Here is an 11,836-nt window from a genome sequence, read left to right on the forward strand (position 1 = left end):
CCCCGAAGCACAGCGATGCTCTACCAGCTGTCACTGAAAGTCGTTTTGAAGATGAAAAACTGAGCTCAAAATCTCCTTGAAAGCAGGCGGATTTGGACTAATCAGACATCTTTATTTCCCAAACACACATCACTATGGAACACATCCGGAGAAAAATCACACATCAACCGACATTTTGATCACTGAACGGTCGCTGCTCCGTTGCTATCATAACTGGCATAGTTGCACAAATACACAAAAGAGTTTCCAGAACTGGAGAGGTACTGAATTTCACTGCGACTGACAGAGCATCAAGGACCTGTTTTAGTGACATATCAACTAGCCGGTGCCCAATATGCCTTCCAGCGCATCATAAATGCAGGGACCATGATAGAAGACCTTTGAATCTAGTTGTTTAACTCAGAAAGAATTTTAAAAAATGTCATTAAATATAATTTACCTCACATACACACAGAGAAAATCACCACTTGAAGATGCACGGCTTCCCCTGTAATGTCACTAGTATTTACAGGCAGGCCTCATCATTAACCTTAATGTACACACTCTGTATGAGCATAGTTAACTTTTAAACTGTCTTACAACCTCTGTTTTATTATTTCAAAATGTCTTTATCAAATACTGTTCCTTAAATATAAACATGTGGTGTAATAACCTTAATGCAGTGGTTCCCAAACCGGTCCTGGGGGACCCCCTACCCTCCTGGTTTTTGTTCCAACCAAGCTCTTGTAACGGGTGTGCGTGGTCTGCCGTATATCTGGCTAAATGCACATCCGTTGACGTCTACGTGATCTGCGTTGTGTTCTGTGATTGTGACTGTGCTGACGGAAGGAAGGACCCGGACTACAAACAGCTACTGGTTGCTCCTTTAATGCAAGCCGTATGGCGGTGGTATCTCCTCTCAGTGAGCAAAGCGCGAACTCCGCTAATTTACACTTACATAGGCAATCTAAGTTAACATAGTTCCTACGTTAACACAAGAGTGATTTAGATGACTTTAAAAATAAAATGAAATAAAATACATTTCCAATACATTTGATTACATATGGTTTTCAGAATGTTAAACACAACCAGTAAAATATTTGTGTAAATAATGAACTAACTGAATAAACATACCTGTACAAATCAGTAAAAAACAGAAAAATGTTCTTTAACATGCAGTCTCTTCCACACACGTAGTTCGTCAGTCTCCTATTAGCAAATAAACACACAGGAAACCCCGTAGCACTGAAAAACATGTGTCTCCCGTATAACTTGTAAAAGTGTATTTACAGGGCTTACATTTTGACAACACGGCTGCATGTTTACACTCTTAAGACTAGCATTCACTTTATAACTGCATATGGTTATATTATATTATCTACAAAACGAAATAAACTCTTAATGATAACCAGCGGAAAAATCATTACCTCCTCTCAGTGAGCAAAGCGCGAACTGAGAGAGGCGCAGAGTTGACGTCGTAATACTGAGACCTCTTAAAGCAACAGTACAGGTATTAACACTTCAGTTTGAATATACTCTAAACCGTACAAAACATGTTATGAACTTAATAAAACACATATTATTCAATATTTATCAGGATTTGGTGAAGTTTCAACAACAAAAAAAATAATAATTTCAACCTGGTTACATTCACCCCTCCTGAAATTCACCAACATCCTGATTGAGGAATGTCTTACAGGAGGAAATGTCTACTACTGACACAAACTGGCACAAGTGAAAAGGTAGACCTAGTCCACAGTTAACTTAAAAGTTACCTCAAATACAAGGTTCAGGAAAGAAAGAGGTTGATCAGGTCTCTAAATTCCCCTAGATTAATGTGACGCCTAGTACGCCACACAACACTTGACCTCAGAAAATATTATCCTGTAGACATTTGTACACATAATATCACTCAAATTTTGCACTAAACCAAAAATCTCAGCGCATACGCATTTTAAACATATGTTAAAGCTCAATAGTCACTAAGTAAAATATTTGGACCCTTTTGGAATGGTTTCTGAATCATTGATTCTATCAATCTGTTAACTGACTTCACCAGTCTCCCTGCACGTGTCCTAATGTGGCTATTCGATCCACTGTGTGAGTGTGAGTCAGTGCGAACTGAGGTGTCAACATGTGGTGCAGGTGCAGTGGATGGACTGTCAACAATGACCCTAGCAGGACTAGGAACTAGACCGGGTGGGACTAGTTCTTGTGAATCAGACAACTTAGACTCGGGACAGTCTCCAGGCGACAAGACTGCAGGCTCCGTCTCATCCCCAGAGCATGACAAATCCTGTGCAGTGTCTTCCTGAGGCATCACTCCGACCATAATAGCTGTTTCATCACCAGAGTCGCAATCTTCCTGATCAGACTCCTCACTTTCCAATGACACGTCACCAGCATGTTCAGATTCATCTTGACACATCCCAGGGAGTGGCAGGAAGTTGACCTCAAGTAACAGATTCCTATGCACAACTCTTGTGTGTCCATTTGTATCTTGTATTTTGTAGACATGGATGCTGGGATTCGCACCCACAACTGTGTATACCCCATCCTCCCACTTGTCGGCCAACTTTCTCTTCCCACGTTCTGTCTTATTTGCCACCAGAACACGATCACCTACAGACAGGGAAGTACCCTTGACACGTCTGTTGTATTGCTGGGCCTGGTGTTGCTGCTCGGCTGATGAGTGTTTCTGGGCGATCTCCATAGCACTTTGCAGGGAGGAAAGCAGAGACTTGCCATACGAGTCATAGTCAACGACTCCAGGGTCATTCAACCCCTGCTTGAACATGACGTCAACTGGCAGTCTAGGGACACGCCCAAACATGAGGAAAAAGGGCGCGTAGCCTGTAGTCTCATGAACAGTGGCGTTATAAGCGAACGTGAGGGTCTGGATCTGTTGAGGCCACTGGTGCTTTTCTTTGAGGGGAAGAGTACGGAGCATACTGCCCAAAGTGCGGTTGAATCGCTCTGTCCCCCCATTGCCCATTGGGTGGTAGGCTGTTGTATGGGATTTCGCAACACCAGCCAGCCGGAGTAGCTCTGCAATCAAACTGCTCTCGAAATTGGCGCCCTGATCAGTATGTATCCTTTCAGGGAAACCATAAACGCAGAACACATTATCCCAGAGCTTCTTTGCGACCTGCTTTGCTGTTTGATTGGGACATGGGAATGCATGAGCGAGTTTGGTGAAGTGGTCGGTGACAACTAGAACGTCCACAGATCGCTGCTTGCTGTCTTCTGCCGACCAAAAATCCATGCACACCAACTCCATTGGAGCAGAGCTCTTGATGCTTTCCAGGGGTGCACGAGCAGCAGGTTCCGGTGTTTTTCCAACCACACATCTTTGGCAACATCTGACATACGCCCGTACATCTTTCTCCATATCAGGCCAATAAAAGCGCTGCCTCGCAAGTGAAAGAGTACGATCTTGACCCTGATGACCTGCCAAATCGTGGATGCCTGACAACGCTTTATCCTTTAGACCCTGAGGCAACACGTACTGGGATCTTTTCTGCTTGGAAACAGGGTCCCTTGTCACCCTATACAAAACACCATCACGGACTTCCAGCTTGTCCCATTGTTTGAACAACCTGAGTACATTTGAGTCAGCACCATGCCTTTCTCGCCTAGATGGTCGCCTCCTGGTGGCAATGAAGGGTAAAACCTGAGAGATGACAATGTCTTGCTGCTGACTCAACTGTAGCTCCTGGGCAGAGAGCACTGGCAAAAGATCCAGACCACTTGATAGCTGCTGAACGTGTTGGGCTAAACAGAGTGCTCTGAACTCTGCCGCATCCACCCAGTCACAGTGTGCCTGACAAAGAGCTCTGATCTCGGCCGCATTACACACAGAGTTGTTTATAGATCTGTGGGTCTGGGACTGGCAGCTGACCCTGAAAACATCCTGCACAGAATCCTCCTCCACGGCATTGGCTACCTGAATCAGATTGGAATACGGCTCCTTCAGCAGCCTCCGTCCAATGGATTTTGAAAAAGGGTCACGGCTCAGGGCATCGGCCACCACATTTCTCCTTCCAGGCAGGTGTTTGAGATCAAAGTTGTACGATGCAAGTTTAGACACCCAGCGGATTTCACACGCGTCAAGCTTTGGCTTAGTTAGAAGGTAAGTAAGTGGATTATTATCCGTCCAAACAGTGAAGCTATGCCCCTTCAGCCAATGGCTAAACTTATCGCATACACTCCACTTCAAAGCCATGAACTCCAGTCTATGGGCAGGATATTTCCGCTGTGATGCACTGAGTGTCTTGCTCGCAAAAGCAATAGGTCTGGCCTTGGATTCCCCTTGGGGCACTTGAGACAGCACCGCACCAAGCCCGTCCAATGACGCGTCAACTGACAAGATAAATGGTTCATCGAAGTCTGGGTGGGCAAGTACGACACATTCCAACAGCATGGTTTTCAACTGGTCAAAGGCGACCTCACATTCCACAGACCAATCTGCAGGAGTAAGCTTGCGATAAACACCGAGAGACTTCCTGTCCTTCGCCAACTTTCCTCGTCTCTTTTGCCCTGCCGTTAGTGCAAACAAAGGTTTTGCAATGGAGGAACAGTTTGGGATGAAGTGCTGATAATAAAACACCATGCCAAGGAATGATTTAATCCTCCGAACAGAGGGCGTGCACTCATCATTCTCCATCAGATCTTGAACTTTCATTTTAGAAATTACCTCCACCTTGGTGGGGTCAACGGACACACCCCCACCGTTGATGACATGACCAAGGAAGCCGACTTGTTTTTGCAACAGATGGCACTTCTTAGGGGCCAGTTTTAAGTTGTTCTCCCGTAACCTCTGAAACACTGTGTGGAGCCTGGACAGAGCCTCTTCCTCTGATGGTGCGAAGACTAAAAGATCATCAAGATAACACAGGAGTTTCGTGAAGTTCATGTCCCCAAAGATCCCAGTCATCATCCTCATGAAGGATGCCGGACTGTTACACAGCCCCTGTGGCATGCGGTTGTATTCATGCAGTCCAAGGGGAGTCGTGAAAGCTGTGTATTTCTTGTCGTCTTCGTGCATCGGAATGTTGAAAAAGCCAGAGGTGAGGTCCATTGTACTGAAGAGGCAGTTGCCACCAAGGGCAGCCAAGCAGTCAGACTGGTGTGGCAATGGATGGGCGTCCTTTAAAGACCTGGCATTCAACCACCTGAAGTCGGTGCAAATACGCAACCCACCGTCCTTCTTCCACACCATCACCAGTGGCGAAGCATATTCACTTGACGACTTCCTGATAATCCCTCTCTCCTCCATATCAGTGAGAACCTGCCTCAATTTCTGGTAATGGGCTGGGGGAACTCTCCTGTATGGTAAGCGAAAAGGCCGATCATCAGTGAGATGAATGCGGTGCGTATACCCCTGGACTTCACCACAGTCCAGTGGGTGCTTGGAGAAGATGTCCTGGTATTCGGTTAGCAGCTGCGTTAGCTGAGACCTACAGGCTTCACTAACCTGACATGAGCTTATGTCAATGTCGCCAAGGCCTAACTCAACCAAACTCTTTGTCAGCGGAGTATCAGGACAGGCACTGGAAGAGATGTTAGTTCCTGGATTCTCTGCATCTGGTTGTTTATCTCTATTAGGCCGTTGCTTAAATGCCTGTGATTGTTGTTGCTCTGTGTCCTTTGGTTTCTCTGCAACCTGTAGACCCTGGAAAGCATCTAGGTCTTCGATTGCCAAGCATGGAGATACATCCGCCAATTTGCAATTCCTCTTTAGGGTGATCGCTTTCTCAGAAGGGTTCACAACTGTCATTGGCACCCACCCATCACCCCAGAGAGGTGTGACAAGACGACCTACGAGCACACCTCGTGGCACGGCCTTTGAACCGGTCGGTTCTACAACAACTGTGCTGCCAGGTGACATAGGTACATTAGCAGGGAGTCTGCCCCAAACCAAGTGTTCATGTCTGGGTAGGAGTGTCACCGCCTGGGTGAGCTTGACAGTGCCTATTTTTTCCGGGGCTGCAATCCCTCTCCAGCGTTCGACATTGGTGAACATCGACAAGAAGCGATCAACCTCAGGTTCAGACTGATGGTCATGTCTGGATGCAATATCCCAGTAACCGTCGTCACTTTTCAGGACCCGTATCAGATGTTTAATGACATTGGAACCCAAGATGAGATCGTCATGCTGACCGGGCACAACCAAGGTGGGTACAACAATGCGAACACCGTAAATCTGCATCTCCAAGTCATAAAAGCCCTCAGGTCGAGCCTGCAAGCCACCACAGCCAATCAGGACAATGTTCTCTTCAGGGTGCTGTTTCTCAGGTAAGACACCGGCAGAGCTGAGTCTCTCAACTGCGTGTTCACTGATGCTACATGCCATCGAGCCAGAGTCTAACATGCCTGTAAGTTGCACATTGTGATTGACAAGGACAGGTGTGTAGAACAGCTCGCCAAAGGCTTGGATCTTCTGAGCAGCTTGGATGACTACGCGAGACCCCTTAGGTGCAGCAGCGCAACTATCCGCATATAGGTTTGCCAGGTCGCAGGTGTCAAAGAGGGATTCATCTACGTTACCCACACCGCCCCTCCCCGGGTGTGGGTCTCCTAGTTTAACTGCTGATTTTGCCCACCAGCACCGTCGCCAGGCTGAAAGCGGTTGCGTTGGTTGGTCCGCTGACAGTCCCTTTTCCAGTGACCAGGGGATAAACACTTCAGACATCTGTTTTCCCGTCTGCAGTGAGACAGTGTTGAATGATCAGGAGTCCCACAGACCCTACATGCCCTCTGGGAGAAATGTGGCACAGCCGCTTGAGTGACGAATTTAGCTGGCACTTGTGTCTGTTGTGTGACTAGTCGGTCTAACAAGCTTACCAAGCTCTTCATGCAATCATTGTCGACACCAGCAATATTCGGGGAAGTTACAGGAACAGCGATGTGCGGAACATGTGAGTCAGTCACAGGCACCTGACACTGGGAGTGAACTTTGTGCACTGCTGTGCTTGACTCAGGTGGCTTAACAGCTGCAGCTCGAGCCTTCTCACCCTGCATGTGCTCATCAAGCCTCTCTTGGATTTCACAGGCCGACCATTTCTCTGCAGACTTGAACTTGAAAACACCTGCGAGAGACTCATCAGGACAGTGTTTAATAAACATCATGCTGACTTCATGGCCTGGGTCATCGATGCTACGGCCCTGTCTCTTTAGGCACTCAACTGCTACATCCACTGTCTTATTCAGCCTGATCCAATACTCCATAGCGTCTTCACCTGGCATGGGCAGTGTATTATAGAAATCCGCTAGAGGCATGCTTGAGTACGTTAGTTCGCTAAAGTATTGTTTCAGAATGTCAAAGATTATGTGAGGATTGGCAGTGTGGTCAATAGATTTGTCATTCCGCAGCTTTATCCTTACCACATCCCCTGCTTTGCCCATAAGCCTTGCCAGGATTTCTTGCGAATGCTCAGAGACTGGGACTGCTCGCTTCGTTAAGTACAAAGACATTAGATTTTCCCATTCGTGAACTGTAAACTTGTCTGAGCCGTCACCTCTGAATATAGGTGGCTCCCTTGCATCTGACCGCATGATGACACTAACATTAGGTAGCGTCGTCTCTGTAGGCTGTATAGGGGTGGGTGTTGTGGTGCTATGTGAGGCCCTGTCAGATTGTAGCTGAGCTGTAATTGACTTGCCTAGCTGTTCAGCTAACTGTGTAATTAGTGAACCTAAGTCTGGGCTCTGCTCACCCTGCCTTGACCTGACATGATCTACATAGCGGGTAGAGGCAAATCGTGGAGAGCCTAACTCTGCAACACTAGGCCCTGGTGTTCTGGTCTCTAGAGGTCGATGGAGAAACCCCCTACCCACACCAAACTGGCACTCAAAGGAAGCACGTTCGGCATCATCACCTTCACTCTCAACTGAATATGTTTTACCTTCTGCCATGTTTCAGTCACTCTGCACACAAATGAAACTGAGAAAAACAAAATCAAATAGAATCAGCAACAATGTGGCAAAAATCAAAGAGCATCAAATAACAAAGTTGAACAATCATATCATTCAGTCTCATAGATGTTGTTATATTGGCCAATATTTTTTTCTCCTTTTTATGTCCGGTCTTCGCTGAAATAGCCCAATTCGTGGGTTTAACTATAAAAAAAAAAGGTCCAGTGAAATACTTGGCACAGTCCAGAGAAATACCTGAGTACCCAAAGTGATAACAGCCTCCCTCGGTGAACGAGCTGACGTCGATCTTTAGACCAATCCTTGAAAGGTCACGGCACCATTGTAACGGGTGTGCGTGGTCTGCCGTATATCTGGCTAAATGCACATCCGTTGACGTCTACGTGATCTGCGTTGTGTTCTGTGATTGTGACTGTGCTGACGGAAGGAAGGACCCGGACTACAAACAGCTACTGGTTGCTCCTTTAATGCAAGCCGTATGGCGGTGGTATCTCCTCTCAGTGAGCAAAGCGCGAACTCCGCTAATTTACACTTACATAGGCAATCTAAGTTAACATAGTTCCTACGTTAACACAAGAGTGATTTAGATGACTTTAAAAATAAAATGAAATAAAATACATTTCCAATACATTTGATTACATATGGTTTTCAGAATGTTAAACACAACCAGTAAAATATTTGTGTAAATAATGAACTAACTGAATAAACATACCTGTACAAATCAGTAAAAAACAGAAAAATGTTCTTTAACATGCAGTCTCTTCCACACACGTAGTTCGTCAGTCTCCTATTAGCAAATAAACACACAGGAAACCCCGTAGCACTGAAAAACATGTGTCTCCCGTATAACTTGTAAAAGTGTATTTACAGGGCTTACATTTTGACAACACGGCTGCATGTTTACACTCTTAAGACTAGCATTCACTTTATAACTGCATATGGTTATATTATATTATCTACAAAACGAAATAAACTCTTAATGATAACCAGCGGAAAAATCATTACCTCCTCTCAGTGAGCAAAGCGCGAACTGAGAGAGGCGCAGAGTTGACGTCGTAATACTGAGACCTCTTAAAGCAACAGTACAGGTATTAACACTTCAGTTTGAATATACTCTAAACCGTACAAAACATGTTATGAACTTAATAAAACACATATTATTCAATATTTATCAGGATTTGGTGAAGTTTCAACAACAAAAAAAATAATAATTTCAACCTGGTTACACTCTCAATTACTTAATTGAACCTTAACTGAAGTAACAATCTGCTTAGATTTTACTTTTTAAATTGTGTAAGAAAGTATTTGTTTCTTCAATATGATTTTTAATATAATTCTATACCTAACTTAAAACCCCTACTGTTTAAAATAATTAAAAGTCTCCAATTTAGGAAATTATTAGTTCAATTAAGGGTTCAATTAAGTAATTGAGAATTCGGTTGGAACAAGAACCAGCAGGGTAGGGGGTCCCCCAGGACCGGTTTGGGAACCACTGCCTTAATGTATGCAGTGAGGTAGTCAAAACCCCCAACAACAGTTAAACTCTGTAAAACATAAATAAACAAATGAAAACATACACCTCAAGGCAGTGGTTTCAGGCTTTCATTTGTCACCCGTCTGAATTTACTGCAGGTATATCTGTCTGTACAGGTCGCTGTTGTTTTTTTTTGTTTAGATTCATGAATGGTTTGATTCCTGGTTGTACAGATGTATTAAAGAAAAAGAAAATGTATATTAAAAAAGTTGTTGATTTATTTTGTGAAAACATGGCTTATTAAAAGGGAGGGGGTTTGGAAAATTTGAAATGCATACAAGACAGCCGGCCACAGCCAATGAAAATTCCCCCAAAAATTCAGTAAGTCAGTATGAATGACCCGACGCAGCCCCGGGGCAGATCCAGACAGGCCAGCCTGTGCCAAAGCATCGAGGCAACCAGAGTGTTTATAACAAGAACCCTCCCCTATAGGACAACTGCAGCAAATGTCATCTCCAGCTCTGCTGCCTCTTTAACATCGTCCACCAACCCCTCCCAGTCCTTCTGTTCCCACTGCGGCCCCCCAGGAACACCCCCAGCACCCCCATGCCAGTTCTCTCAATGCAGCTGTTCTGGCCAAACAGGGGCACCTACTCCACTCCACCGACCCAGCAGGAAAGAGGTGCAATTCCCCCAGTTCTCCTTAGCAGAAGAAACCTGTCAAAATACAGTGGGGGAAAAAAGTATTTGATCCCCTGCTGATTTTGTACGTTTGCCCACTGACAAAGAAATGATCAGTCTATTATTTTAATGGTAGGTGTATTTTAACAGTGAGAGACAGAATAACAACAAAAAAATCAAGAAAAACGCAATTCAAAAAAGTTATAAATTGATTTGCATGTTAATGAGGGAAATAAGTATTTGATCCCCTATCAATCAGCAAGATTTCTGGCTCCCAGGTGTCTTTTATACAGGTAACGAGCTGAGATTAGGAGCACTCTCTTAAAGGGAGTGCTCCTAATCTCAGCTCGTTACCTGTATAAAAGACACCTGTCCACAGAAGGAATCAAACAATCAGATTCCAAACTCTCCACCATGGCCAAGACCAAAGAGCTGTCCAAGGATGTCAGGGACAAGATTGTAGACCTACACAAGGCTGGAATGGGCTACAAGACCATCGCCAAGCAGCTTGGTGAGAAGGTGACAACAGTTGGTGCGATTATTCGCAAATGGAAGAAACACAAAATAACTGTCAGTCTCCCTCGGTCTGGGGCTCCATGCAAGATCTCACCTCGTGGAGTTTCAATGATCATGAGAACGGTGAGGAATCAGCCCAGAACTACACGGGAGGATCTTGTTAATGATCTCAAGGCAGCTGGGACCATAGTCACCAAGAAAACAATTGGTAACACAATACGCCGTGAAGGACTGAAATCCTGCAGCGCCCGCAAGACCCCCCTGCTCAAGAAAGCACATGTACAGGCCCGTCTGAAGTTTGCCAACATCTGAATGATTCAGAGGAGAACTAAGTGAAAGTGTTGTGGTCAGATGAGACCAAAATCAAGCTCTTTGGCATCAAGTCAACTCGCCGTGTTTGGAGGAGGAGGAATGACCCCAAGAACACCATCCCCACCGTCAAACATGGAGGTGGAAACATTATGCTTTGGGGGTGTTTTTCTGCTAAGGGGACAGGACAACTGCACCGCATCAAAGGGACGATGGATGGGGCATGTACCATTAAATCTTGGACGAGAACCTCCTTCCCTCAGCCAGGGCATTGAAAATGGGTCGTGGATGGGTATTCCAGCATGACAATAACCCAAAACACACAGCCAAGGCAACAAAGGAGTGGCTCAAGAAGAAGCACATTAAGGTCCTGGAGTGGCCTAGCCTGTCTCCAGACCTTAATCCCATAGAAAATCTGTGGAGGGAGCTGAAGGTTTGAGGTGCCAAACGTCAGCCTCGAAACCTTAATGACTTGGAGAGGATCTGCAAAGAGGAGTGGGACAAAATCCCTCCTGAGATGTGTGCAAACCTGGTGGCCAACTACAAGAAACGTCTGACCTCTGTGATTGCCAACAAGGGTTTTGCCACCAAGTACTAAGTCGAAGGGGTCAAATACTTATTCCCCTCATTAACATGCAAATCAATTGATTACTTTTTTTAAATTCATTTTTCTTGATTTTTTTGTTGTTTTTCTGTCTCTCACTGTTAAAATACACCTACCATTAAAATTATAGACTGATCATTTCTTTGTCAATGGGCAAACATACAAAATCAGCAGGGGATCAAATACTCTTTTTCCCCCACTGTATATCTAAGCTGTCCTTCACCGCTTCAGGTTGACAAGTAATAAAAAGTCAGATCATTAGCATCAGCTGACACTTTGAGAGGAGAAGCAGTGGGCACAGAGGGCAGGGTCAGGCTGGTTAAATGGGTACACAACAA

General features: G+C 45.1%; 1 long non-coding RNA gene across 1 annotated transcript; it reads right to left on the reverse strand.

Moving 5' to 3' along the window:
• Positions 1 to 851: 851 nt before the first annotated feature.
• On the reverse strand, positions 852 to 9,513 carry LOC136762933 (uncharacterized). Its single transcript, XR_010820936.1, has 2 exons — positions 8,627 to 9,513; positions 852 to 8,405 (listed from the first exon to the last, which is right to left on the reverse strand). It is a non-coding gene; the product is annotated as an uncharacterized LOC136762933 (long non-coding RNA).
• Positions 9,514 to 11,836: the final 2,323 nt, after the last annotated feature.

The sequence above is a fragment of the Amia ocellicauda genome, chromosome 11 (assembly GCF_036373705.1).
Source record: "Amia ocellicauda isolate fAmiCal2 chromosome 11, fAmiCal2.hap1, whole genome shotgun sequence".
Taxonomy (NCBI): domain Eukaryota; kingdom Metazoa; phylum Chordata; class Actinopteri; order Amiiformes; family Amiidae; genus Amia; species Amia ocellicauda.